The following is a 24,974-nucleotide window of genomic DNA, read 5'->3' as shown; positions in this document are numbered from 1 at the left end:
GCCTGATTACTGCCATACCTGTTTCAATCAAGAAATCACTTAAATAGGAGCTGCCTGACACAGAGAAGTAGACCAAAAGCACCTCAAAAGCTAGACATCATGCCAAGATCCAAAGAAATTCAGGAACAAATGAGAACAGAAGTAATTGAGATCTATCAGTCTGGTAAAGGTTATAAAGCCATTTCTAAAGCTTTGGGACTCCAGCGAACCACAGTGAGAGCCATTATCCACAAATGGTAAAACATGGAACAGTGGTGAACCTTCCCAGGAGTGGCCGGCCGACCAAAATTACACCAAGAGCGCAGAGACGACTCATCCGAGAGGTCACAAAAGACCCCAGGACAACGTCTAAAGAACTGCAGGCCTCACTTGCCTTAATTAAGGTCAGTGTTGACGACTCCACCATAAGAAAGAGACTGGGCAAAACGGCCTGCATGGCAGATTTCCAAGACGCAAACCACTGTTAAGCAAAAAGAACATTAGGGCTCGTCTAAATTTTGCTAAGAAACATCTCAATGATTGCCAAGACTTTTTGGGAAAATACCTTGTGGACTGATGAGACAAAAGTTGAACTTTTTGGAAGGCAAATGTCCCGTTACATCTGGCGTAAAAGGAACACAGCATTTCAGAAAAAGAACATACCAACAGTAAAATATGGTGGTGGTAGTGTGATGGTCTGGGGTTGTTTTGCTGCTTCAGGACCTGGAAGGCTTGCTGTGATAGATGGAACCATGAATTCTACTGTCTACCAAAAAATCCTGAAGGAGAATGTCCGGCCATCTGTTCATCAACTCAAGCTGAAGCGATCTTGGGTGCTGCAAAAGGACAATAACCCAAAACACACCAGCAAATCCACCTCTGAATGACTGAAGAAAAACAAAATGAAGACTTTGGAGTGGCCTATTCAAAGTCCTGACCTGAATCCAATTGAGATGCTATGGCATCACCTTATGAGTGGGCCAAAATTCCTCCAGAGCGCTGTAAAAGACTCATTGCAAGTTATCGCAAACGCTTGATTGCAGTTATTGCTGCTAAGGGTGGCCCAACCAGTTATTAGGTTCAGGGGGCAATTACATTTTCACACAGGGCCATGTAAGTTTGGATTTTTTTTGTCCCTAAATAATAAAACCATCATTTAAAAACTGCATTTTGTGTTTACTTGTGTTATATTTGAATAATGGTTAAATGTGTTTGATGATCAGAAACATTTTGTGTGACAAACATGCAAAAGAATAAAAAATCAGGAAGGGGGCAAATAGTTTTTCACACCACTGTATATATATACAGTATATATATATATCTATCTATATATATCTATCTATATATATATATGTATATATATATATATATATAGCAAGATACCTCGCTAGCAGCGGAGAAGTAAAAAGAAAAGGAAACATTTTAATAATAACGTAACATGATTGACAATGTAATTTTTGTCATTGTCATGAGTGTTGCTGGCATATATATATATATATATATATATATATATACACATACATGTGTACATATCATATATACACACACACATATACTATTGGGTGCCAAACAGGCAAATACATTGATTTTGTGAATATATAAAGTCGGCATCAGAATATATAAAGTCATTCCCAAATATATAAAGTCAAAACTTGAATATATAAAGTCAGCGTCGGTATACATAAAGTGAAAACTTTTTTCTGAATATATAAAGTCAAAACTTTAATGTATAAAGTCATCGCTGGAATATATAAAGTGAGAACTTGAATATATAAAGTCAGCGTCAGAATATATAAAGTTTTTCACTTTATATATTCCAGCGCTTACTTTATGTATTCAGAAATATTCCAACGCCGTCTTTATATACTCAGGTTTAGACTTTATGTTTGGGAATGACTTTATATATTCAAGTTTTGACTTTATATATTCCAGCGCTGACTTTATATATTAAAGGTTTGACTTTATATGTTCAGAAACAAGTTTTGACTTTATATATACCGACGTTGACTTTATATATTCAAGTTTTGACTTTATATATTCGGGAATGACTTTATATATGAAACATTTGACTTTATATAGTTAAATTTAGTCATCATTGCATAACTTTTTCTTTACCATAGAAATTTAAAGACTAAATTCAACTTCCATTCCTAACAAAGATATTTCTGGCGACTAAATAGAATCTACTTATATCCAAATTCGAGCGAATCGATTATTCATAAAGCTTCAATTGGTGATCTGTTTTTCTGTGTTAACCTCATATTTTTTCATACTTCTTCTCAAACCAAGGGTGTGCGAGGGTAAAATGAATCGGGAAGCGCTGATCAATGTAATCGGTGTACCAGGAAATCATGCATTGACAGAAGCTCTGCTTTGCTTGTATTGCAAAGTGTGATTAAATGCGTGATTTTTTTAACGCGTTATGGAGCACATGCATCGAAGCTTCTCAGCTGTGCTTGTGCTAAGAAAAGGAAACATTTTTAAAAAAATGTAACACGATTGTCAATGTAACCTTTTGTAAGTAGTGCCTGGAGGATTCAGTGTAGAGAAACTGTAGAAACAGCGTGTGTATTAACTTGTAGATTTTTCAGTGAGTATTTGGTGGCAGCGTCACAAAGTCGCTTCCGTAACACTGCGTGCGGTAGCTGCGGAGCTCAGCTCAGAGCGAAATGAGGTGAATGGGAGGGGAAGTGATGACGTGACTCCCCCACCCGCCTTAACTGTCAATCCCCCACAAACACAGTCTCTCGGAATTTGCATAAGCACAGCCCTTCATGTGCAATTTTAACTTAGTTACAAAGTGATCAAAACTCTCGTTTATATCCTGCATCCTCTCAATAAACTTGTATCCCGCATTACCTGTAGGCATGACAAACGCCAGCGGCAGCCTGTCTATGAACTTAATTTAAACTTTAGGTTTACACCTTGCTTTGTTTCCGAAGTAGCAGCACTCATGAATATGGTTGTATATGTCACTCGCTCGCTTCTTATTGTTTCGCTGCCATATCAATTATATAATGCATGTTTTCTCCAGCGCTTTTTGGAGGTCTTCCTGGTTTTCTACGCACTGCGTTGACAGTCAGTTCACGTGATTACGTGGGAGGCGTGATGATTTCACACGAAACTCCACCCCCACGGCTTTCGAGCTCAACTCCATTACAGTAAATGGAGAAAAATACCTTCCAGTTATGACCATTACGCATAGAATTTCGAAATGAAACCTGCCCAACTTTTGTAAGGAAGCTGTAACGAATGAGCCTGCCAAATTTCAGCCTTCTACCTACACGGGAACTTGGAGAATTAGTGATGAGTCAGTGAGTGAGTGAGTCAGTCAGTCAGTGAGGGCTTTGCCTTTTATTAGTATAGATATACAGTGGAACCTCGGTTTGCGAGCATAATTCGTTCCGGAAACATGCTCGCAATCCAAAACACTCGTATATCAAAGCAAATTTCCCCATAAGAAATAATGGAAACTCAGATGATTCGTTCCACAACCCAAAACTATTCATATAAAAATGATTAAGACAAAATATAAAGTAAAATACATAATACAAATTAACCTGCACTTTACCTTTAAAAAGAATCATGGCTGGTGTGAGTTTCTAAACTCATGTGGGATTCCACCCAACAGGAAGACACGCGGAAGAGTGTCCCAAAGCAATCGCAGTCTCCCAGCGCTGTAGCAGTTCGCTGTATAAGCGCATCCAAAAAGATCGCAGACATGCTATAAGCGCCTGTCGTCAATGGGTCATACAAGGAACATTATAAAGATCCCGCTGCAATAAATAACAGCGCTGTTGCTGTTTCAAGCTGAATAAAACTAGTGTTAAAGTACTGAGACTCGGCTTCGTGTTTAGGGGAGCAAGATGGGGACTCGCACTTCACAGCGCACACACACACAGTCACAATGCTGTAGTAAACAGAGAGACGCAGCTGGGCGAACGAGATAAGGAGAGAGAGAGACGCGCTGTAAACAGAGACGCGCTGGGTGAGCAAGCGAGATAAGGAGAGAGAGAGAGACGCGCTGTAAACAGAGAGAGGTGCTGGGCAAGCGAACGAGATAAGGAGAGAGAGAAAAGAACCATCAGCTCAGTTGTGATCACATGACGCTCAGCAGACAAAGTGTATCCATACTGCTCGTATTGTAAGACATCGCTCGTTTATCAAGTCAAAATTTATTAAAAATTTTTGCTCATCTTGCAAAACACTCGTAAACCAAGTCACTCGTAAACTGAGGTTCCACTGTATATATATATATACACATATATATATATACATATATCTATTATATAAAAAAAAAATCTTGGGTCGAGACGTCTCCGAGAGACACTTTGAAGTCCCGCGAGACTTCTTGCACATCACGCTCTACTTACAAACAATTTCTCGGATACACTTTAATGTCCCACGAGACAAGGAAGTGAGACAAAAGGACAGCTGCTGTACAGGCTTTTAAATGATTGTCGCACAATGTACGTCTGATGAGCCCAGAATTAGGGTGAAACACGTGTCGAGTACTTTTGCATTATTTGACAGTAAAACTTTGCTCTATATATATATATATATATATATATATATATATATACAGTATATATAAACTCACCTAAAGGATTATTAGGAACACCATACTAATACGGTGTTTGACCCCCTTTCGCCTTCAGAACTGCCTTAATTCTACGTGGCATTGATTCAACAAGGTGCTGAAAGCATTCTTTAGAAATGTTGGCCCATATTGATAGGATAGCATCTTGCAGTTGATGGAGATTTGTGGGATGCACATCCAGGGCATGAAGCTCCCGTTCCACCACATCCCAAAGATGCTCTATTGGGTTGAGATTTGGTGACTGTGGGGGCCATTTTAGTACAGTGAACTCATTGTCATGTTCAAGAAACCAATTTGAAATGATTCGAGCTTTGTGACATGGTGCATTATCCTGCTGGAAGTAGCCATCAGAGGATGGGTACATGGTTGCAATGAAGGGATGGACATGGTCAGAAACAATGCTCAGGTAGCCCGTGGCATTTAAACGATGCCCAATTGGCACTAAGGGGCCTAAAGTGTGCCATGAAAACATCCCCCACACCATTACACCACCACCACTAGCCTGCACAGTGGTAACAAGGCATGATGGATCCATGTTCTCATTCTGTTTACGCCAAATTCTGACTCTGACCATTTGAATGTCGAGACTCATCAGACCAGGCAACATTTTTCCAGTCTTCAACTGTTCAATTTTGGTGAGCTTGTGCAAATTGTAGCCTCTTTTTCCAATTCATAGTGGAGATGAGTGGTACCTGATGGGGTCTTCTGCTGTTGTAGCCCATCTGCCTCAAGGTTGTGCGTGTTGTGGCTTCACAAATGCTTTGCTGCATACCTCGGTTGTAACGAGTGCTTATTTCAGTCAAAGTTGCTCTTCTATCAGCTTGAATCAGTCGGCCCATTCTCCTCTGACCTATAGCATCAACAAGGCATTTTCGCCCACAGGACTGCCGCATACTGGATGTTTTTCCCTTTTCACACCATTCTTTGTAAACCCTAGAAATGGTTGTGCGTGAAAATCCCAGTAACTGAGCAGATTGTGAAATACTCAGACCGGCCCGTCTGGCACCAACAACCATGCCACACTCAAAATTGCTTAAATCACCTTTCTTTCCCATTCTGACATTCAGTTTGGAGTTCAGGAGATTGTCTTGACCAGGACCACACTCCTAAATGCATTGAAGCAACTGCCATGTGATTGGTTGATTAGATAATTGCATTAATGAGAAATTGAACAGGTGTTCCTAATAATCCTTTAGGTGAGTGTATATATACTGTATATACAGTGATCCCTCGCTATATCACGCTTCGACTTTCTCGGCTTCACTCTATCGCGATTTTTTTCTCATACACGCTTACATCACTACGCATGCGCTTTCTGAGAACTTTTATCTATGCCCTACGATGGCTTCTAAACGTGCTGCTTTTTCTAAGCCTTCTGACAATAAAACTAAGCGCCGGAGGAAGATGCTTACTATCCAGGAGAAGGTGAAAACTCTTTGATATGATTAAAGATGGCAATACCCTACTAAAGCCTCCTCACGCATATGAAAAGACAGCGCCAGCTAACTGCCTATCAAGATGTTTTTCAGCCGCGCACCCAGACACCCACTGCCTACTCCTAGTACTCCTTCAGCAGAAGAAGACAACAACACACCTGCTGAAGATACTGCACCAACCTCTGAAGACTCTCCTACTGAGGTCGTGCCTTCATAGGTTAGTGGTTGTGTGTAAGAACTGTGTGTGTTTGTGTGCAATTAAATGTACAGTACAATAATCTACTATATAAAAGCGTTCAAGATTGTCCTTCCGTCCCGTGAGTGCAAAGCGTAGCGGTATTCCGCTTATTACAGATTTACTACTTGCGGCTTGAGGTACGAAGCGACGCAATGTGAGCAGAGTTCTGGTGCTCTCATCATTCCCTTGCTTTTGTGCGCGATGCACTGGAAAAATAGACAAAATTATGTCTCTGGAAATAATTAATGTTGATGGAGTACAAATGCCTCACCGCGTAGTAAATATCAGGGGAGATGGTGCTTGCTTATTCTCATCTATAGCTTATTTAGTGCATGAAACTCCGTCTTTAGCGGTACAGATTCGGGCTGACATTGTACGACTTTGGACAGGCACTTGAGGGGATAAAAAAAAAAAACGTAGGTTTTCGAGAGATGTTATGAATGGGCACTTTGATGTTCTCATTCCCTACATTTACATGCCTGATATACACATGGAGCGCACAAAAATTGAGGATAATAGTCGGTCATCTTGAAAGGCGAGTGCGCCTAGTAATATGATATTTGTAACATCTAATATGTCTTATTTTCTCTTATTTTGTCTAATATATTGGGTAATACGAGTGTAATGGTGACTAAAGGGTGTTATTTCATGTCTAGAGGGCTCTAATAATGTTAAAAAACTTATTTAGAAGGTCGTAAACAGGTTTTCTATACTCTTAACTGCGAAAATATTTGATTTATAAATAAAGAATCCTACTTCGCGAAAATTCATTTATCACGGTAGAGTCTGGAACGGATTAACCATGATAAATAAGGGTTCACTGTATATATATATATATATATATATATATATATATATATATATATATATATATATATATATATATACATACACATACATATTATGGGGTGCCAAACAGGCAATTACAATGATTTTCGGAATATATAAAGTGATTCCTGAATATATAAAGTCAGCATCGGAATATATATAGTCAGTGTCGGAATATATAAAGTCATTCCCAATTAAATAAAGTCAAAGCCTGATTATATAAAGTCAGCATCGGAATATATAAAGTCATTCCTGAATATATAAAGTCAAAGCATGATTATATAAAGTCAGTGTCGGAATATATATAGTCAATCCTGAGTATATAAAGTCAGAGTTAGAATATATGAAGTCATTACCGAATATATAAAGTCAGCATCAGAATATATAACCTCATTCCATCCATCCATCCATCCATCCTCTTCCGCTTATCCGAGGTCGGGTCGCGGGGCAGCAGCAAGCAGAGAGACCCAGACTTCCCTCTCCCGGCCACTTCTTCCAGCTCTTCGGGAGAATCCCAAAGGCGTTCCCAGGCCAGCCGGAGACATAGTCCCTCCAGCGTGTCCTGGGTCTTCCCCGGGGCCTCCTCCCGGTTGGACGTGCCCGGAACACCTCACCAGGGAGGCGTCCAGGAGGCATCCTGATCAGATGCCCGAGCCACCTCATCTGACTCCTCTCGATGCGGAGGAGCAGCGGCTCTACTCTGAGCCCCTCCCGGATGACTGAGCTTCTCACCCTATCTTTAAGGGAAAGCCCAGACACCCTGCGGAGGAAACTCATTTCAGCGCTTGTATTCGCGATCTCGTTCTTTCGGTCACTACCCATAGCTCGTGACCATAGGTGAGGGTAGGAGCGTAGATCGACTGGTAAATTGAGAGCTTTGCCTTACGGCTCAGCTCCTTTTTCACCACGACAGACCGATGCAGAGCCCGCATCACTGCGGACGCCGCACCGATCCGCCTGTCGATCTCACGCTCCATTCTTCCCTCACTCGTGAACAAGACCCCGAGATACTTGAACTCCTCCACTTGGGGCAGGATCTCTCCCCCAACCCTGAGAGGGCACTTTTCCGGCTGAGGACCATGCTCTTGGATTTGGAGGTGCTGATTCTCATCCCAGCCGCTTCACACTCAGCTGCGAACCGATCCAGAGAGCTGAAGATCACGGCCTGATGAAGCAAACAGGACAACATCATCTGCAAAAGCAGTGACCCAATCCTGAGTCCACCAAACGGACCCCTTCAACACCCTGGCTGCGCCTAGAAATTCTGTCCATAAAAGTTATGAACAGAATGGTGACAAAGGGCAGCCCTGGCGAGTCCAACTCTCACTGGAAGCGGGCTCGACTTACTGCGGCAATGCGGACCAAGCTCTGACACGGTTGTACAGAGACCGAACAGCTCTTATCAGGGGTCCGGTACCCCATACTCCCGGAGCACCCCCACAGGATTCCCGAGGGACACGGTCGAATGCCTTTTCCAAGTCCACAAAACACATGTAGACCGGTCGGGCAAACTCCCATGCACCCTCAGGACTCTGCTAAGGGTGAAGAGCTGGTCCACTGTTCGCGACCAGGGCGAAAACCACACTGTTCCTCCTGAATCCGAGGTTCACTATCCGACGGACCCTCCTCTCCAGAACCCCGAATAGACTTTTCCAGGGAGGCTGAGGGTGTGATCCCTCTATAGTTGGAACACACCCTCCGGTCCCCTTTTAAAGAGGGGACCACCACCCCGTCTGCCAATCCAGAGGCACTGTCCCGATGTCCATGCGATGTTGCAGAGGCGTGTCAACCAAGACAGTCCTACAACATCCAGAGCCTTAAGGAACTCGGTATCTCATCCACCCGGGGCCCTGCCACCAAGGAGTTTTTGACCACCTCGGTGACTTCAGTCCCAGAGATGGGAGAGCCCACCTCAGAGTCCCCAGGCTCTGCTTCCTCGTGGAAGGCATGTTAGTGGGATTGAGGAGGTCTTGAAGTACTCCTCCCACCGACCCTAACGTCAGTGAGGTCAGCAGCGCACCATCCCCACCATATACGGTGTTGACACTGCACTGCTTCCCCTCCTGAGACGCGGACGGTGGACCAGAATCTCCTCGAAGCCGTCCAAAGTCGTTCTCCATGGCCTCTCCAAACTCCTCCCATGCCCGAGTTTTGCCTCAGCAACAACGAAGCCGCGTTCGCTTGGCCTGCGGTACCTATCAGCTGCCTCCAGAGACCCACAGGACAAAAAGTCCTATAGGACTCCTTCTTCAGCTTGACGGCATCCCTCACGCCGTGTCCACCAACGGGTTCGGGATTGCCGCCACGACAGGCACCGACCACCTTGCGGCCACAGCTCCGGTCAGCCGCCTCAACAATAGAGGCACGGAACATGGCCCATTGGACTCAATGTCCCCACCTCCCTCGGGGCGTGGTTGAAGTTCTGCGGAGGTGGGAGTTGAAGCTACTTCTGACAGGGGACTCTGCCAGCCGTTCCCAGCAGACCCTCACAACACGTTTGGGCCTACCAGGTCTGACCGGCATCTTCCCCCACCATCGAAGCCAACTCACCACCAGGTGGTGATCAGTTGACAGCTCCGCCCCTCTCTTCACCCGAGTGTCCAAGACATATGGCCGCAAGTCCACGACACGACCACAAAGTCGATCATCGACCTGAGGCCTAGGGTGTCCTGGTGCCAAGTGCACATATGAACACCCTTATGCTTGAACATGGTGTTCGTTATGGACAATCCATGGCGAGCACAGAAGTCCAATAACAAAACACGCTCGGGTTCAGATCGGGGCCATTCCTCCCAATCACGCCCTTCCAGGTCTCACTGTCATTGCCCCGTGAGCATTGAAGTCTCCCAGCAAAACGAGGGAATCCCAGAAGGTATGCCCTCTAGCAACCCTCCAGAGACTCCAAAAGGGTGGATACTCCAAACTGCTGTTGGCATATGCACAAACAACAGTCAGGACCCTTCCCCCACCCGGCGGAGGGAGGCCACCCTCTCGTCCACCGGGGTAAACCCCAACGCACAGGCTCCAAGTCGGGGGGCAATAAGTATGCCCACACCTGCTCGGCGCCTCTCACCGGGGGCAACTCCAGAGTGGTAGAGAGTCCAGCCCCTCTCAAGAAGATTGGTTCCAGAGTCCAAGCTGTGCGTCGAGGTGAGTCCGACTATATCTAGCCGGAACCTCTCGACCTCGCGCACAAGCTCAGGCTCCTTCCCCTTCAGAGAGGTGACATTCCACGTCCCAAGAGCCAGTTTCTGTAGCCGAGGATCAGACCGCCAAGGTCCCCGCCTTCGGCCACCACCCAACTCACACTGCACCCAACCTCCTTGGCCCCTCCCATAGGTGGTGAGCCCATGGGGAGGAGGACCCACGTTACCTCTTCGGGCTGTGCCCGGCCGAGCCCCATGGGTGCAGGCCCGCCACCAGGCGCTCCATCGAGCCCCACCTCCAGGCCTGGCTCCAGAGGGGGCCCGGTGACCAGCGTCGGGCAAGGGAAAGCGTTGTCCAAAGTTTTATCTTCATTGGAGGTTTGTTGAACCGCTCTTTGTCTCATCCCTCACCTAGGACCAGTTTGCCTTGGGTGGCCCTACCAGGGGCATAAAGCCCCGGACAACATAGCTCCTAGGATCATTGGGACACGCAAACCCCTCCACCACGATAAGGTGACGGTTCAAGGAGGAGGAACCTCATTCCTCATTCCTCATTCCTGAATATATAAATTTATAGTCAGATTATATTGATATTGATTGAAACGACTCAGGCACATTTTTAGTAAACTCAATGAGCTCCTAATACAGCGTAATGAAATAAGTTAACAAAAACATCTTCAGAAAAATATTTAAAAAAAAACCCACTGTTCAGTTAATTCATTCAAAATGATGTATGAACCCGGCATTTTGAACACTATATTTATTTATTCTTTTTGTACGGGCAAATTTTTGGACGAACCTCACAAGCCCCATCGACTCTGAGTGGCTTCTGTCAAAGTTTACCTTTTACTAGTAAGAGTGAAATGACGAGCACGGAAATTTTATATATTCAGGAATGACTTTATATATTCAAAAATGATTTCATATATTCCAACGCTGACTTCATATAATCAGACTTTGACGTTATATATAATTGGGAATGATTTTATATATTCTGATGCTTACTTTATATATTCAGGAGTGACTTTATAATATATTCCAATGCTGACTTTATATAATCAGGTTTTTGTGTTATATATTCAGAACACTGACTTATATATATATAACATCTGAAAATAATTTATTTTTCTACAGCATGGGAGCATATATATAGCCACAACCAAGTCTTCTGTCACCTAGCTCAACCAATTGGTGGTAGAACTTTCCCCTATTGTCACCCCTGGATTATTTAAAATTATTTAAAAACAAAACAGCTAAAAAAAAGGAATAATGTTGCAGAGCAATTACCAAACAAAAGCCAGATGCCAAAGTGAGACTTAAATGCTGGCATTGCAGGCCGTCCTTACGCTTTGGGACATTGTATTGTGGGCATGCTTGTTCTGAGTGTCATAGTCAGGGACAGAAAGGATTTTACTCACTGGGCTTCTCACAGGATGATTTGTCAGTCAGAATATCTGAAAAACCTGACAATCACCAGAGGAGGATGAGTAGTATTGACTTTCTTGGTTTAAATATAGTGAGATGTCATGTCCTAAAGGTTTAAGTTGGTAAAATTTAGGAACCAGAGCTATCTTTTTTAATTTAAGAAATTCCAGCATATTACCTTTCTTAGCAATTGAACACAATACCCATGATTTAATGTTACCTCTCCTCGGTCTGTAATCTTGCTCCCTTGTTTTTAAACATAAAGAGTTCATTTCTGAGTGAAAAAAGATACATCCATGTTGTGTCATTCATGCTGACCTTGAAAGAAGTCAAAGGATTTAAAGTCTTTACTGTATTCAGCATTCAAGGCAGTGAAGTTGTCTCTTAAATCCAACAAATTCCTGTGAATAACTGGAGTTTATTATTTTGCTCTTTGAAAACGTTTTTGAGCTCAGTAATTATCAAAACTGACTTGTCAGGATTAGCAACCGGGTCAGCATCATGCCTGGACTTGAAGGTTTACTTCACATAACAGTAGTTTATCCAATCATGTGCATCATTTCAAGGAGGGAGGACACTGTAATCTTTTACTGTGCTAATACAAGGTCAGACTTATAGGATGGTAAAGGATGAAGAACAAGTGGCAAGTTACAGAAAGTGTCACTGTGGATACATCTAAATATTAAGGGATAGCAGAACATAATTTTAATAATAGAACAACTGACCCACATAGAACAGCCACATGTTCAGCACGTGGCATCAGGTAAGTGCAAATTAGTAAGCAATGAAGATTGTAGAAGGGTTGGCAATGTAAATACCACTATTTGATTGTGATGTGATGGCACACTGCATAAAGAAGCAGCTACAGAAAACATAGAATGCAAACTGAGCACAGGTGTTTCACAATCTAACAGCAGGATGACAAGACGAAAGCTTAACGAAGCTTCTTGGAAACCGCTTCAGTAATAGAAGCAGCATAATGAAAAAGCATCCATGAAAATCACATTGCAGAGCAGACCAAGAAATGGAAAAAAAGCAGTGAGGAAACACAAGGACAACAGTGAAGAACTACTAGTGTGGATCATAATACACACCTCTTTATGGGCAGCCATCCACTTTAAGGGTTCGTGGTCTGTCAAAAGTTTAAACTTCTGACCCAAGAGGTAGTAAAATAACTGTGATGAAGCCAACTTGACAGTAAGTTCATCTCCCAATCCAGCAGTTTCCAAATCAGATAAATAACTAGGTGTAATTTCAGGCTCAAAATGGCTCCTAATTAAGTTTCAAAAGTATTTGTCTGGAGTTTAAAACGGGATGAGAAATCATGTTAGGACTGTACAGGAGGTGTTGTGAGCGTCTGTTTTAAGTCCCAAAATGTATGTTTCACATTGGTAGTCCATTGTTTTGGGTGCTTGCTTTCATGCCAAGTCCATTAAAGGCAAAGCCCACTCATAACAATGAGTTACAAGCCTTTGGTAATGTCCAGTTAAAACTAGGAAGGTTTGCATTTGCCTTTTGGTTTTGGGACAGGACCATTAGATAATGGCATTTACTTTGCACACCTTTTGCTTAACCTTTCCCTGTCCTACCACATATCCTGGGCATTTTGCCTTAGATAACCCAAAATAACATTTTTTGACTTAATGTTCAGTCCTATGGCTTTTAAAATTAGGTGGTATTTCCAGGTGCTGGAATAGATGTTAATGTCATCTAGGTAAGCAGCACTATAGGTCTGTTCTAAAGTGGTCACAGTTGTTTAAAGTCTAAAACAAGGACACAAAACTCCCAAAGTCCACTAGAGGTACTAAACATGTTTTTTACTTTACTAATTCAATTAAAGTAATTTGCCAAATGGTTATATCAATGGTGGATAAGAAAACATGCAAGAAGAAGTCTCATGATAAGATTGTCAACACTGGGCACTGGGCACTGGGCACTGGACACCAATCCAGATTTGAGACTTTAAGTCATTACACAATTGCCACAACCTGTCTGCTTTAGACACAAGAACAATGGGGCTTGATTGTGGATTTGTACTTTCTTAAATTACTCTAGGTTGAGTGATTTCTATAATTTGAGTTCAACTTTTTCAAGCTTCACCTCACTGAAACAACGAAGTTGCTTTCAGATAATAACCTTGGGGTGGTGTGAATATTATACAAGATGATGTGGGTTCAACCCACTTTTAAATTCACTATATCACCTGTCCTTTTCAAGGTTGCTAATAGCATTTTTGCTTAGGGAACAGTTGTTCTCCAAAGTTTAATTCCATCAAGGCTAAAAATAAAGACAGAATCAAGTCCTGCTGGTGAGGGCTTCATCTTCCAAGAGATTAACGTGAAACATTAGGCTGTTTGACCACATAATCAACTAGATCCTTTCTTTTTACCTTGTACTGACTTGGCAAATAAAAGAGAAACTTAGAATCAATGGTAGGGACCAGTACCATCACAGGATCCCCTGACTGGAATTTGCACAACATGGTGCAAAAATGATATCTGCGCCTGTATTCTCTGTGTGTTTTTTATGTGCTCTAGGTTGTGTAATTTCTCAAAATGGTCTCATAGCTGAACAGTGTATTCCAGAAAATTGGTTTGAGTGGTCAACTGCTCCTTCAACCGTTGCCTAACAAATTCAAGAATGTCCCTAGATTGTCTCCCATACAGCAATTCAAAGGGAAAAATCTCTTGTGGATGACTGGGATATGCAAGAAGTACAAGGGGGAACAGATATCCCAATCTCTTCCATTTGGTATTACAAGCTTATGGTACATCTGTTTCAGAGTTTGGTTCAACCATTGTACCAGCCAATCAACCTGTGGGTTTGAAAATTTGATATGCAGGAGTTTAGCCGTCTGTTTTAACATTTTAGATGTCTTCCCTTCAAGTATGAGGGTTTGTTCGGGAACACGTACCTATGCAAACGCTCTTGGCAAGTTTATGTGCGATTAGTTTTAGAGTTGGCAACCCAAAGCAGAATGGCTTGGGGATATTTTGTAGGATAGTCAATGTAGGTTCATTTTCATGTGTGAAACCAAGGGGTAGCCTTTAGTTATTTGGGAATGTGAAATGACTGTGATTTGTGACACAAAAGGGGTTGATTTATTTATATCACAGAGACTTTTTTTGTGGTTCTGTTGCTAGGGATGTATCTATCAGGTGCTGACAATTTGTTTCTAGAGGTTGTGAACTGCAATGTCACATGTGCAACCCATTATAACTCAAAAGTTCAGTAACAAGTTTTTGGATAAAAGTTTAAAGATCTGTCATACTAAGGTTTTTGCTCTTTTTGGTTTCTGATTTTTCTGCTTGTACTTTTTTTCACTTAGACTCTTTTTCAGCAAATTGGTTTAACATTTTGATCCTTTGATTTCTTAGTTTTGACTTTTGACCCCTGTCTGGTTTATAATTCTGTTTTCTGATCCTTTTATCAAAATTATTTTATGTAAGTTTCAGCCAAGCATAACAGTTTAATTAGTTCCAGGGTTTTATTAGTGAAGATGTCCTCTCATAGTATGTGCAGGCTCCATCTTAAATGCTTTGCAGCAGCAGGCTACCCATTATAATAAATCATTAGCAAGCATGAAGTGTGGCCACTGTGGAGTGGACTCTGCAGCTTGTTGTACTACTCTACTGCACTTTCAGGGTGTTTCAGGGGAAAAATAATTCCACCACTTCAGTTTAAAGAGGGTATCTGAAGTATTTGCGAGCCTCTGATGGCTGGCTGGAAATGTTATCATAAGAAGAGAAAGGCATCCCTTCACACTGTATTCTAACCCCTGTCTTTTTTGCTTGTTTTCCTAAATGACTCTTGCCATGCAGGGAGCTTATTTCTTTAGAAAAACACGAAATGGCATTGTTGGAGTCTGCTTTTCCTTCAAGCGAGTTTGAGCCTTTGCTGTATAGACTTCTATTGGCTTTAAGCCAGTCTTCCCCTAGTGTAATAGAGTATGAAGGGTTTAGGAAATCTCATAAGACTGATCTTTTTCACTTAGGTGTTGGTGTGATAACACGTGAGGGACATCAACAACAGTCACATTGTTCCCCAGATCAAGTAAGCCTTTTATCCAATAACCAGGTATTACCGTAGAGTCAGGGTGGAAGCAAAAAGTCATCACAGACACCATACAGTACCTTTTTAATAGATGCAGACACACTTCATCGACTGTGCACACTTTGTGAAGATGTGGGAACTGTCACCATAGCCATAGCAAAAACATTTATAGTGGCCTCTTGTAGCATTGTGGGGATCCCTTCTCCTTTATGAAGGCTTCAAGTTCTTTTATCTGCTGTTGGGATAATATTATTTTTAAAAGGCTTTGAAAAGAGCTCCACTATTCTATTCTTCCATTGCTAGTTGTAAGGCACATTTTAATTGTTGCTATTGAATTTTTATGATTGGAGGACTGGAAGGGGCAGGTTATTAGGCAAGGTCTGGTTTTCTTCACAAGAGGAAGAAGAGGTTTGTTAAGAGGCCATGCAACTCATTGCCTACTGTCTCACAACATTTTTCTTTTAAGTTAGACCCCAAAAGAGACTTTTCTCTTGTGTGTGAGAGTCATCAGTTTTAAAAATATTGCTTCTGTATGTACTTTATAAAATTTCTTTTTGTTATCTGAGGAAAAATATATTTATTAATGGATTAATAATGAACATCTAATGCAAGACTTTAATTGCTATCAACATATGACAATAAGTGAATTGAAAAACGTTAATTTGAAAAAAGGCTTGCTTGAATGTGTTTAATTTTCTGTATTAAAGTGCTTTCCTTAAAATGTTAAAATATACTGTAGTCATTTTTTTATGGTAATTTATTTACATGTGTTCTTGTTTTTAGAGCATGCTCAAAAATGTAACAATTATCTGTTTGATTTTTTAATTATATAACAATAATATAAGGTTTACAATGCTTATGCTGTATCACTAGTCATGAAAATACTCAGCACCTCAGTGAAGCCAGGAACCAGTAATCACAAAAAGCTGCGTGACACATTTAAACAACATTAATAATACATTTCATGCCCTGGATACAAATATATGCTTGCATGTAAAATGCATTAGTATTTATTAACATATCATTTTCATATTTGTACTGCTATGTGGACTGGCACCACTGCAGCTTGATTTATCCGACTCTCCATATCAAAAAGGCAAAAGGAAGGACAGATTAAATGATTGCTGCTTTCCAACACCTGAGGCAGTGGCAGCAGAAATGAGTCAAACATTCACACATTTTCCCTAGTCCCCCATCATCTTCACAGCTGCTTTTTATGGAATATTAGAACACTTTTCTCATCATTTATAATCAATCTTGATGAAAATGTGTCAATTTAATTAGGTAGGTGAGAACTAAGAAGATAAAGCAATCTGTGATTTGAGATATTTTGGTGAATCTAAAACTGCTGACAACTCTGGTAATTTCAAACATGCATTTTGTACAGACTGTAAAAAAAAGATACTAAAGAAGTAACAAGTTTTACCCAAAACTATATGTAAATTTTATTCTTTTTGCATATCTTGTAAATATAAATACTAATGATAAGACAGAACTTAAACTGTTAGCAGTATAATTTGGCTTGAATGCAATGTAGAAAGAGATTTGTCGTGAGAAACTACTATGCTAGGCCATTGAAAGTCATTTTTGTTATTAAAATTTAATATGGATAATGTGAATTGCAAGCAAAGCCTATCAAAAAAATTGATTGCTCACTTAGGTATTCAAAGCTACTGCTCTATGCCACATGTAGTTTTTTCTTCCTGTAATAATTAGTAGCATGTTATTATGAGCTTAAGGGTTCCTACTCTCCTTAGCAAAAATAACTCATCTCTCCGAAATGTGTAAAATTTTCAATAATGAATGGCTCATGTGAGGTCCTGCAACAGCTTTTCAAAGTGCTATAAGTCTTCACTTTGACAAGGCTTTACCAAAAATGTATCCATTATGATGAAGACTTGCTTGTGCGTGTCCATTGTTTTGCAATATGGTATATGATCCAGCTGTCCTTTATTGTACATTTAAAGATAGGTAAGCTGATATTTTCCTCAAGAATCCTTCATGATCACTTCAATCATAGCAGGTTGTGTAACCTGAAATGTGATAAAGTACCTTGATACAATGACAGTACCAGCAATATGCTTCTTTGTTCACATGATGTATCATTGTAGGTACTTACAACAGCAGACAAACTGTAGTAGCTGTGCACATCATAGAGCTGGCAAAAGTTGCATACCAACTTGAACTACTTCTTAAGCAGGTGTAACCAACTTAATATGTTCTTTAATGTTATAAAATGAATACTGGCATGGATCATACAGACTGATACAAGCATGAAAATGCATATATATGCAAATACATAAATTATAGCTGTTATCAAAAGATGTAAATACTGTATGTACTGTATATACTGTAGAATCTGTCCTCATTTAGACTTAAGTGCAGTAATAAATCAATCCATAACTCAGTTAAATAGAAAACGATTTGTGAATTATGTAACAATTAATATCAATCCATTCAGATTATGCCGCTGTGTAGTGAAAAAATAAGGATTGCCATACAGTTTTAACTATCATTTATACTTTGATAATGGTAATGCTGTTAGTAAAGTGTATATTTAAAGTTTCTTCCATGATTCCTTATAAGTACTTCAAAAGTATTTTGTGGTTTGGCATCACATTTTTGGAAATGTGGATTGTATAGAACTTGTACTCTAGTGTGTATGCAACAATCAGGCATTCATTATAAATATTGTGCAGCATCGGACGAGTTATTATAAAGCTTTTGGCAACATTTGGATAATTCTGATTATTAGAATAAGTTATGCACTTAACAGCTGACAAGTTCTAATATCATTAGGGACTTGGCAACTGGTTATATGCCCTGATTTTCTGTATTATCTTGGAAACTGGAGAAAGTGTTAAATAAAAAAAGTGATAATGCTTAAGATTCAATTCTAGTAATGTGTAATTAATTATCCTTTTTATTCTAATTTTGCACTTACTGAAGTTAATATTAGCGCAGTGGTAGCACTGCTGCCTCGTAGTAAGGAAACCTGGGTTCACTTCCCGGGTCCTCCCTGCATGGAGTTTGCATGTTCTGCCCGTGTCTGCGTGGGTTTCCTCCCACAGTCCAAAGACATGTAGGTTAGGTGCACTGGCAATCCTAAATTGTCCCTAGTGTGTGCTTGGTGTGTGTGTGTGTGTGTCCTGCGGTGGGCTGGCGCCCTGCCCAGGATTTTATCTTGCCTTGCACCCTGTGCTGTGTGGGATTGGCCCCAGCAGACTCCCGTGACCCTGTGTTAGGATATAGCTGGTTGGTAAAAGACTGACTGACTGAAGTTAGTATTTCTTGATAATAGTGCTTCTTTTAATTAAATGACGATGCAAAATTTAGACAATGGATCTAGTGGTTAATGCTAGTCAACATAAAGTGTGGGTGTCCTAATATATATAAATATGTGAGGACAGCCACCCTTTAAGTTAACTACAATTAATTTGGCACTTTATATATATGTTTTGTCGCTCTTCAACAAAAATACTGTTTAGTTGAAAAGCTGAAATTTGTCAGGATTGTACATCTAAGGCAGTAAGTATCTACAAGAAAGGAGATTTTGAAATATCAACATTAATACTAATAAGGTGGAAGGATGAGAGAAGAATGGGAAGTGTCCTGCACAACAAAAACATACTAGGTGGTGTGGCCGATGGAAAATGATAATAATACTGTAATAAGTAGGTTATGCTAATATAACATGTCCTTCTCTCAGCTTAGTGCTGAAAACTGCAGATAAATGAGGCTGATGGTGAGTGAAGAAGGAGAGGTGTCCTGCATAGGAAAAAGAGACTCTGTGATATACTGTGTGTAAAATTAACTGTGAAGTGGATGAAGGAAAGTTAAGCAATGTTCAAATAAGATGTGGTTAGCAACAACGCTATAACTCTTGACTGCATGCCAGGCGCGGTGGCTGTGAGTGTAGCTTCACTACAAACAAATCTTTAAATGCTAATGAAGCTCAGTTAATAGGCAGTTGGTCCTATCAGTTGCAAGAGATGCACATCTAGAATGGAGCTCCGCTGGTAGCGATGTTGTTTTACTTTTTTTTACTATAATTCCAAGCTATCCTTCATTTAGTGAACCCAAGAGTATTTAATAACAAGTTGTCACACGCGTGCACATAGGGGACAGTATAAGGGCTTGGATTATTGAAAGCCAGACTAAGTCGACTAATGTCTTTTCTTCCTATTGCTGCAGACTGGAGTTGGACAACCATGACACCTCTGACATCCCTTCCAGTTTCTGCCTGCCTGGACCCACGTCTTTCTGCTAAGAACCTTTATCACTGAAAGCAACTCCATCTTAGTCAGTCTGTCTTGGAGACTTGCATCTATGCTATTCTATTTCTGTTTCTTTTTCAACACTCTATACCTTGTGTTTAATTTGAAAACATGGGGTTAGTCTTCATGGTGACCCAAAAATTTATCATCTCCTTTTGTCTCTTTGTTTCAAAGTATATGCAAATATATACAATACATATATACATGAGCAACAGAGCAAGGCTTCAGAAAGAGAAGGAAAAGACAGGGTAGGTTTCATCAAAGTCTAAACCGGGCTCAAGTTCAAGTTCACGATACAGTCTGCCAGAGACTGAATTGGAAGAGACAGGCAAAGGAAAGATCTGAAGGGACCTACCGTTGCAGCATTTTCACCAGTCAAGAGTGAAAGCTGGAGCAAAACTTTGAGTAAGGCAGGCAATGAGCATTCACCAATCTCTGGCAGATTACTGGAACTCAGTTGTTGTCAACTACAAACAACACCCTAAGTGAGTCAACTGCAACAACTCCAAATGGACTCACAACTACGCTATTGGACCGCAGGGAAGGTGGAAACGAACTGTCTGAGGTGAAGGTAATGATTACTGAACTTGGAAGAAATACAAATGATCGAGTGATAAAAAGAAGGATATTAAAGACAAGGAGGTACATTTATGTGATAATTTTGCTGAAACCATTAAAGAAATTCTAGTAAGAATTGATGAAAAAATACATGAAAATATGTTTAAGAATAAAATTTATGTACTTGTGGTCTAGCCTCACTTGGGGAGGCAAAATGGGGTGGGGTCTAGAAGGGGAGAAGGGCTTGGTGGGGGAGAAAGAGAACTATTTATCCTTTTCTCCCCAACTATTATAAGTACCAACATGATAGTAGGCTCCATAACCATAATGCTCGGCAACAGTATGAAATCAAGGGTAAAGCTATTATATAAAAAAGCATACCACTTTTACTTAAGTTTACAAAGTGTCCTCAAAGGTTCAGAAGCATTGTTTCTCTCACCAAATAGTAAACTTTGTTTGCTGTAATGTCAGATGTTTCAATTATGATTTAAATAGAAAAAAAGTATTTTCTCACCTAAATGCCAAAAAGGATTTTTAACAGGAGACTCACTTAAAAAGTAAGGACCAGTTTCGACTACACAAATATTGGATTAGCCAAATCTTTCACTACAGCTACACAAAGAAAACTAGAGGTGTGGGAAAATTAATACACAAAACATTTCCATCTGCAGTATCAGACATAGTATCTGATCCTAAAGGGTAATTTCTCATGTTTAATTTATTTCAATCCAAAGTAATTTTCACAAATATTTATGCATCTTATGTGGGTAATAGAGATTTCATACAAAATGTATTTGTATCTATTCCTAATGTGAACACTCATAAAATTACAATGACAGGAGACTTTTATTGTGTTTTAAATCCAAACATGGATAGGTCTTCATCTACAGTAGCGATAACATCCGACACTGCAAAAATTATCACAGAGTTTGCAGTGGATAATAGCTTATGGAGTTTATGAACCCTTGGAGATTTTTAAATCCAAACACAAGAGCATATTCCTTCTTGTCAACAGTACGTCACAGTTACTCAAGAACTGATTATTTCTTTATTGATAATAATTTATTGCCCTCTATCAAATCTTTCAAGTATGACGCTATTGTTATCTTCAGTCATGCCCCTCTTATCATGCAGCTTATATCACTGCACCCTACACAATCTTCTCATAGCTGGCATCTTAACCTCCTGTCATTAGCTGATGACAGCTTTACAGAATTCATGTCCAAACATGTTGATTATTTCTTTGGAGACAAATGCATCCCCAGAGGTTTCTGCAGGAATACTCTGGGAAACTATGAAGGCTTTTTTAAGAGGAGAGATTATTTCATATCTGTCCCATAAAATTAAATTGGAAACCAAGATGGCATCAGACTTAATCAGCAAAATGACAGAATAGATCAAAAATATTCCATGTTGCCAAATGAGGCACTTTAAAGGAAAAGACAGGTCTTGCAATCAGAATTTAATGTCTTGACAACCAAAGAAACTGAACAGTTCATCGTTGAATTGTGACATTGTGACAAATCCACAAGTAGGAAGTTCGCAATGCAATAACTCTATATTACCTCAAGACCAAACTGGATTTATTAAAGGCACACACTTCTCTTCTAATCTTTGAGATTTGTTTTATTTAATATACTTACCCATAAAATCTAACACACCAGAAATCTTATTTTCGTTGAACGCAGAAAAAACATTTCACATGGTTGAATGGGACTACCTATTCACCACTTTGCATAAATTTGGGTTTGTGCGTGGATCAAACTACCCCAGAAGCCTCTTTTTGTATTAACAACATTATTTCAAACTACTTTAAACTAGAACATGGTACTCAATAGAAATGCCCTCTGTCACATTGCTCTTTGCAATCACCTTTGAGCTATTGGCTATTACTTTTGAAATGTATCAGAGATAAAGGGGATTACCAGAGAAGAATTGGAACATAAAATATTACTATATGCAGATAATACGGTACTCTATATATCATACCCACAAACCTCTGTACCAAAAGTCAATGCACTAGCAGAGTTTCAAGATATATGGACTTAAAATTTATTTGAATAAAGTGCTTTTTCCAGTGAACTCTCTAGCACACAATATTATACTGGACATTTTCCCTTTTATTTAAGCAGATCAGTTTAATTACCTAGGGGTAAAAATCACAAGTAAATATAAAGATCATTTTCAACAAAATGTTGCTACCTGGATGGAAAAAATTACAAAAAGATAGGAACATATGGTCTGCCCTCTATCTCACATTAGCAGAATCAGTACTGTTAAGATGAACATCCTTCCCAAACTTCTTTTTTTATTTCAGAGCATCCCTATATATGTACATTAACAAATTGTTATTTAAGAAATTAGACTCAATTATAACCCCAATTATTCAGAATTCAAAACATCTACACATACACAGGATGCCTCTACAATGACCTAAAGCAGAAGGGAGCACAGCACTACCAACTTTTAGTTTTATTACTGGGCAGTAAATATAGCTTTAAAGACTGGACAGCAACACAAACTGATAAATACACAAAAGCCTGGTCTGCAATAGAAATAAAACCTTGCTGTACTTCTTTATATGCCCTGCTTTGTGCCCTAGTAAATATAAATTATTGTTAATATACTGATAATCCAATTGCCCACCATTCATTCAGAATACTGTACAGAACAAATGCAGGAAGCATTTTAAAACAGAGATGCTCTTATCTGTTGCAGTCTTACATGACCTTTCTCTACCCTCTCAAACCTACATTGTATTTAATGTTTGGAAAAAGTCTGGGATTAAAACGCTTAAAAGATTTGTATATAGATAATGTATTTGCATCTTATGAACAGTTATGCTTTAAATTTAACTTCCCAACACAAGTACTTTCAAATCATACATTTTGCTAAAAAGAACTTGCCCAATTTTTCTTCACCTCCCACCATTTCTATTCTAGAGATAACACGAAACAATCTTGAAGACTCAGACAGCATCTCAACAATATATAAAAATATTTTAAAGTCCCTTCCTTTCAAAGCTCCCAGGGTATGATGGGGAAAGGATCTTTCACTTAACATCTGTGAAAAGGAGTTAAAGGCAGCCATGCATATAATAAATTCTAGCCCCATGTGTGCAAAGAATTCATTCATCCAAATTAAAATCTTTCATCAAGCATATTTATCTCATTTAAAATTGTCCAAAATATATCTAGGGCAAGATTGAACATGTGAACACTACAATTTAGCTCCTGCCTCACTGGGCCACATGTTGTGGGTGTGCACCAAATTAACATCATTATGGACAAAAATCAAACAGCCTTGGTGTCACAATCACTTCTAACCCATTAACAGCTGTATTTCATGTACTCCCCGATGGAGAAGGACAAACTGATTATAATTGCCTGCACTACACTACAAGCACATAGACTTAACTTGCTCGATTGGAAGAATTTAAGCCCACCACCTTTAAGTCAGTGGGTAACTGATATCCTACAGGTATAGTATCTGAAATTGGAAAAAATGTAATTCTCATTTAGAGGATCTGTACAAAAATTTTAGAATAAACATTTGTTTTAGGGAAAAGGACAATCCTTTTTATTTTTTTTTATAGATTTGCTCTTGTTGTTGGTTTCTTCTCTTTCTCTTGGGTGGGGGTTGAATTATGGTTTAAATTTGACATGATTGTATGAAATAATTCTTTAAATAATACTAAATTAAAAAAAAAAAAGCTCAGTTAACAGGTTCCCCATGACCTCAAGAGAGAGGGGCTGGACATTCTATTTAGCTCACAAGTGAAAAGTATATTATTACTTTTCACTTGTTCTCTTCTGTACAATACTTAAGTCCCTCCTGCTTTGAACCTTACTCCTTCATAAAAAGTTATTTTCTTGGTGGTCTGCATTTGAGACTGCCATGTCTACTTTCTTGGTACCACAAAAAGGCCTTTACAATACATTTCCAGGAAGAAAACCCAAATTAGTTCTGGCATTTTGTCTTTTTTCCCCTCAGAGTTCTGGCACTTCTCACTTTGAAGGAAGACTCGCACTCATGCCCTTCAAAGTAGTTTATATATTGAGGCATAACTTAGATGCGCATAAGTTTGCCTGAATGTCTAAACTGATATGGAACATGTGGCACTGCAGCTATACATACAATCATGACTTATACAAATGTGTCTGACTCTGAATATCCAGTAATTAGGATTCAAGTTTAAAAAGAAAACAAATGTTTATTTTCAAGGAACTTTACAACTTCAGTAAAATGTCTGCTTTGGACTTTCTTGTGTTTAGTTGCCGATTCACTCACTTCCCCATATTTCTAGAGAGGTCATTTAGTATTTTCGTTTCTTGGTTGCATATTGATCTTTTAAGCTTGTATTTTTACATTTTTTTCTGCTTTGTCATCTTGATTTTATTTCCATTTTATTTTTTATTTGTATTTATGTATGTC

This window comes from Polypterus senegalus, chromosome 7, assembly GCF_016835505.1.
Source record: "Polypterus senegalus isolate Bchr_013 chromosome 7, ASM1683550v1, whole genome shotgun sequence".
In the NCBI taxonomy this organism is placed as follows: domain Eukaryota; kingdom Metazoa; phylum Chordata; class Cladistia; order Polypteriformes; family Polypteridae; genus Polypterus; species Polypterus senegalus.
Note: the sequence above shows the minus strand (reverse complement) of the source record.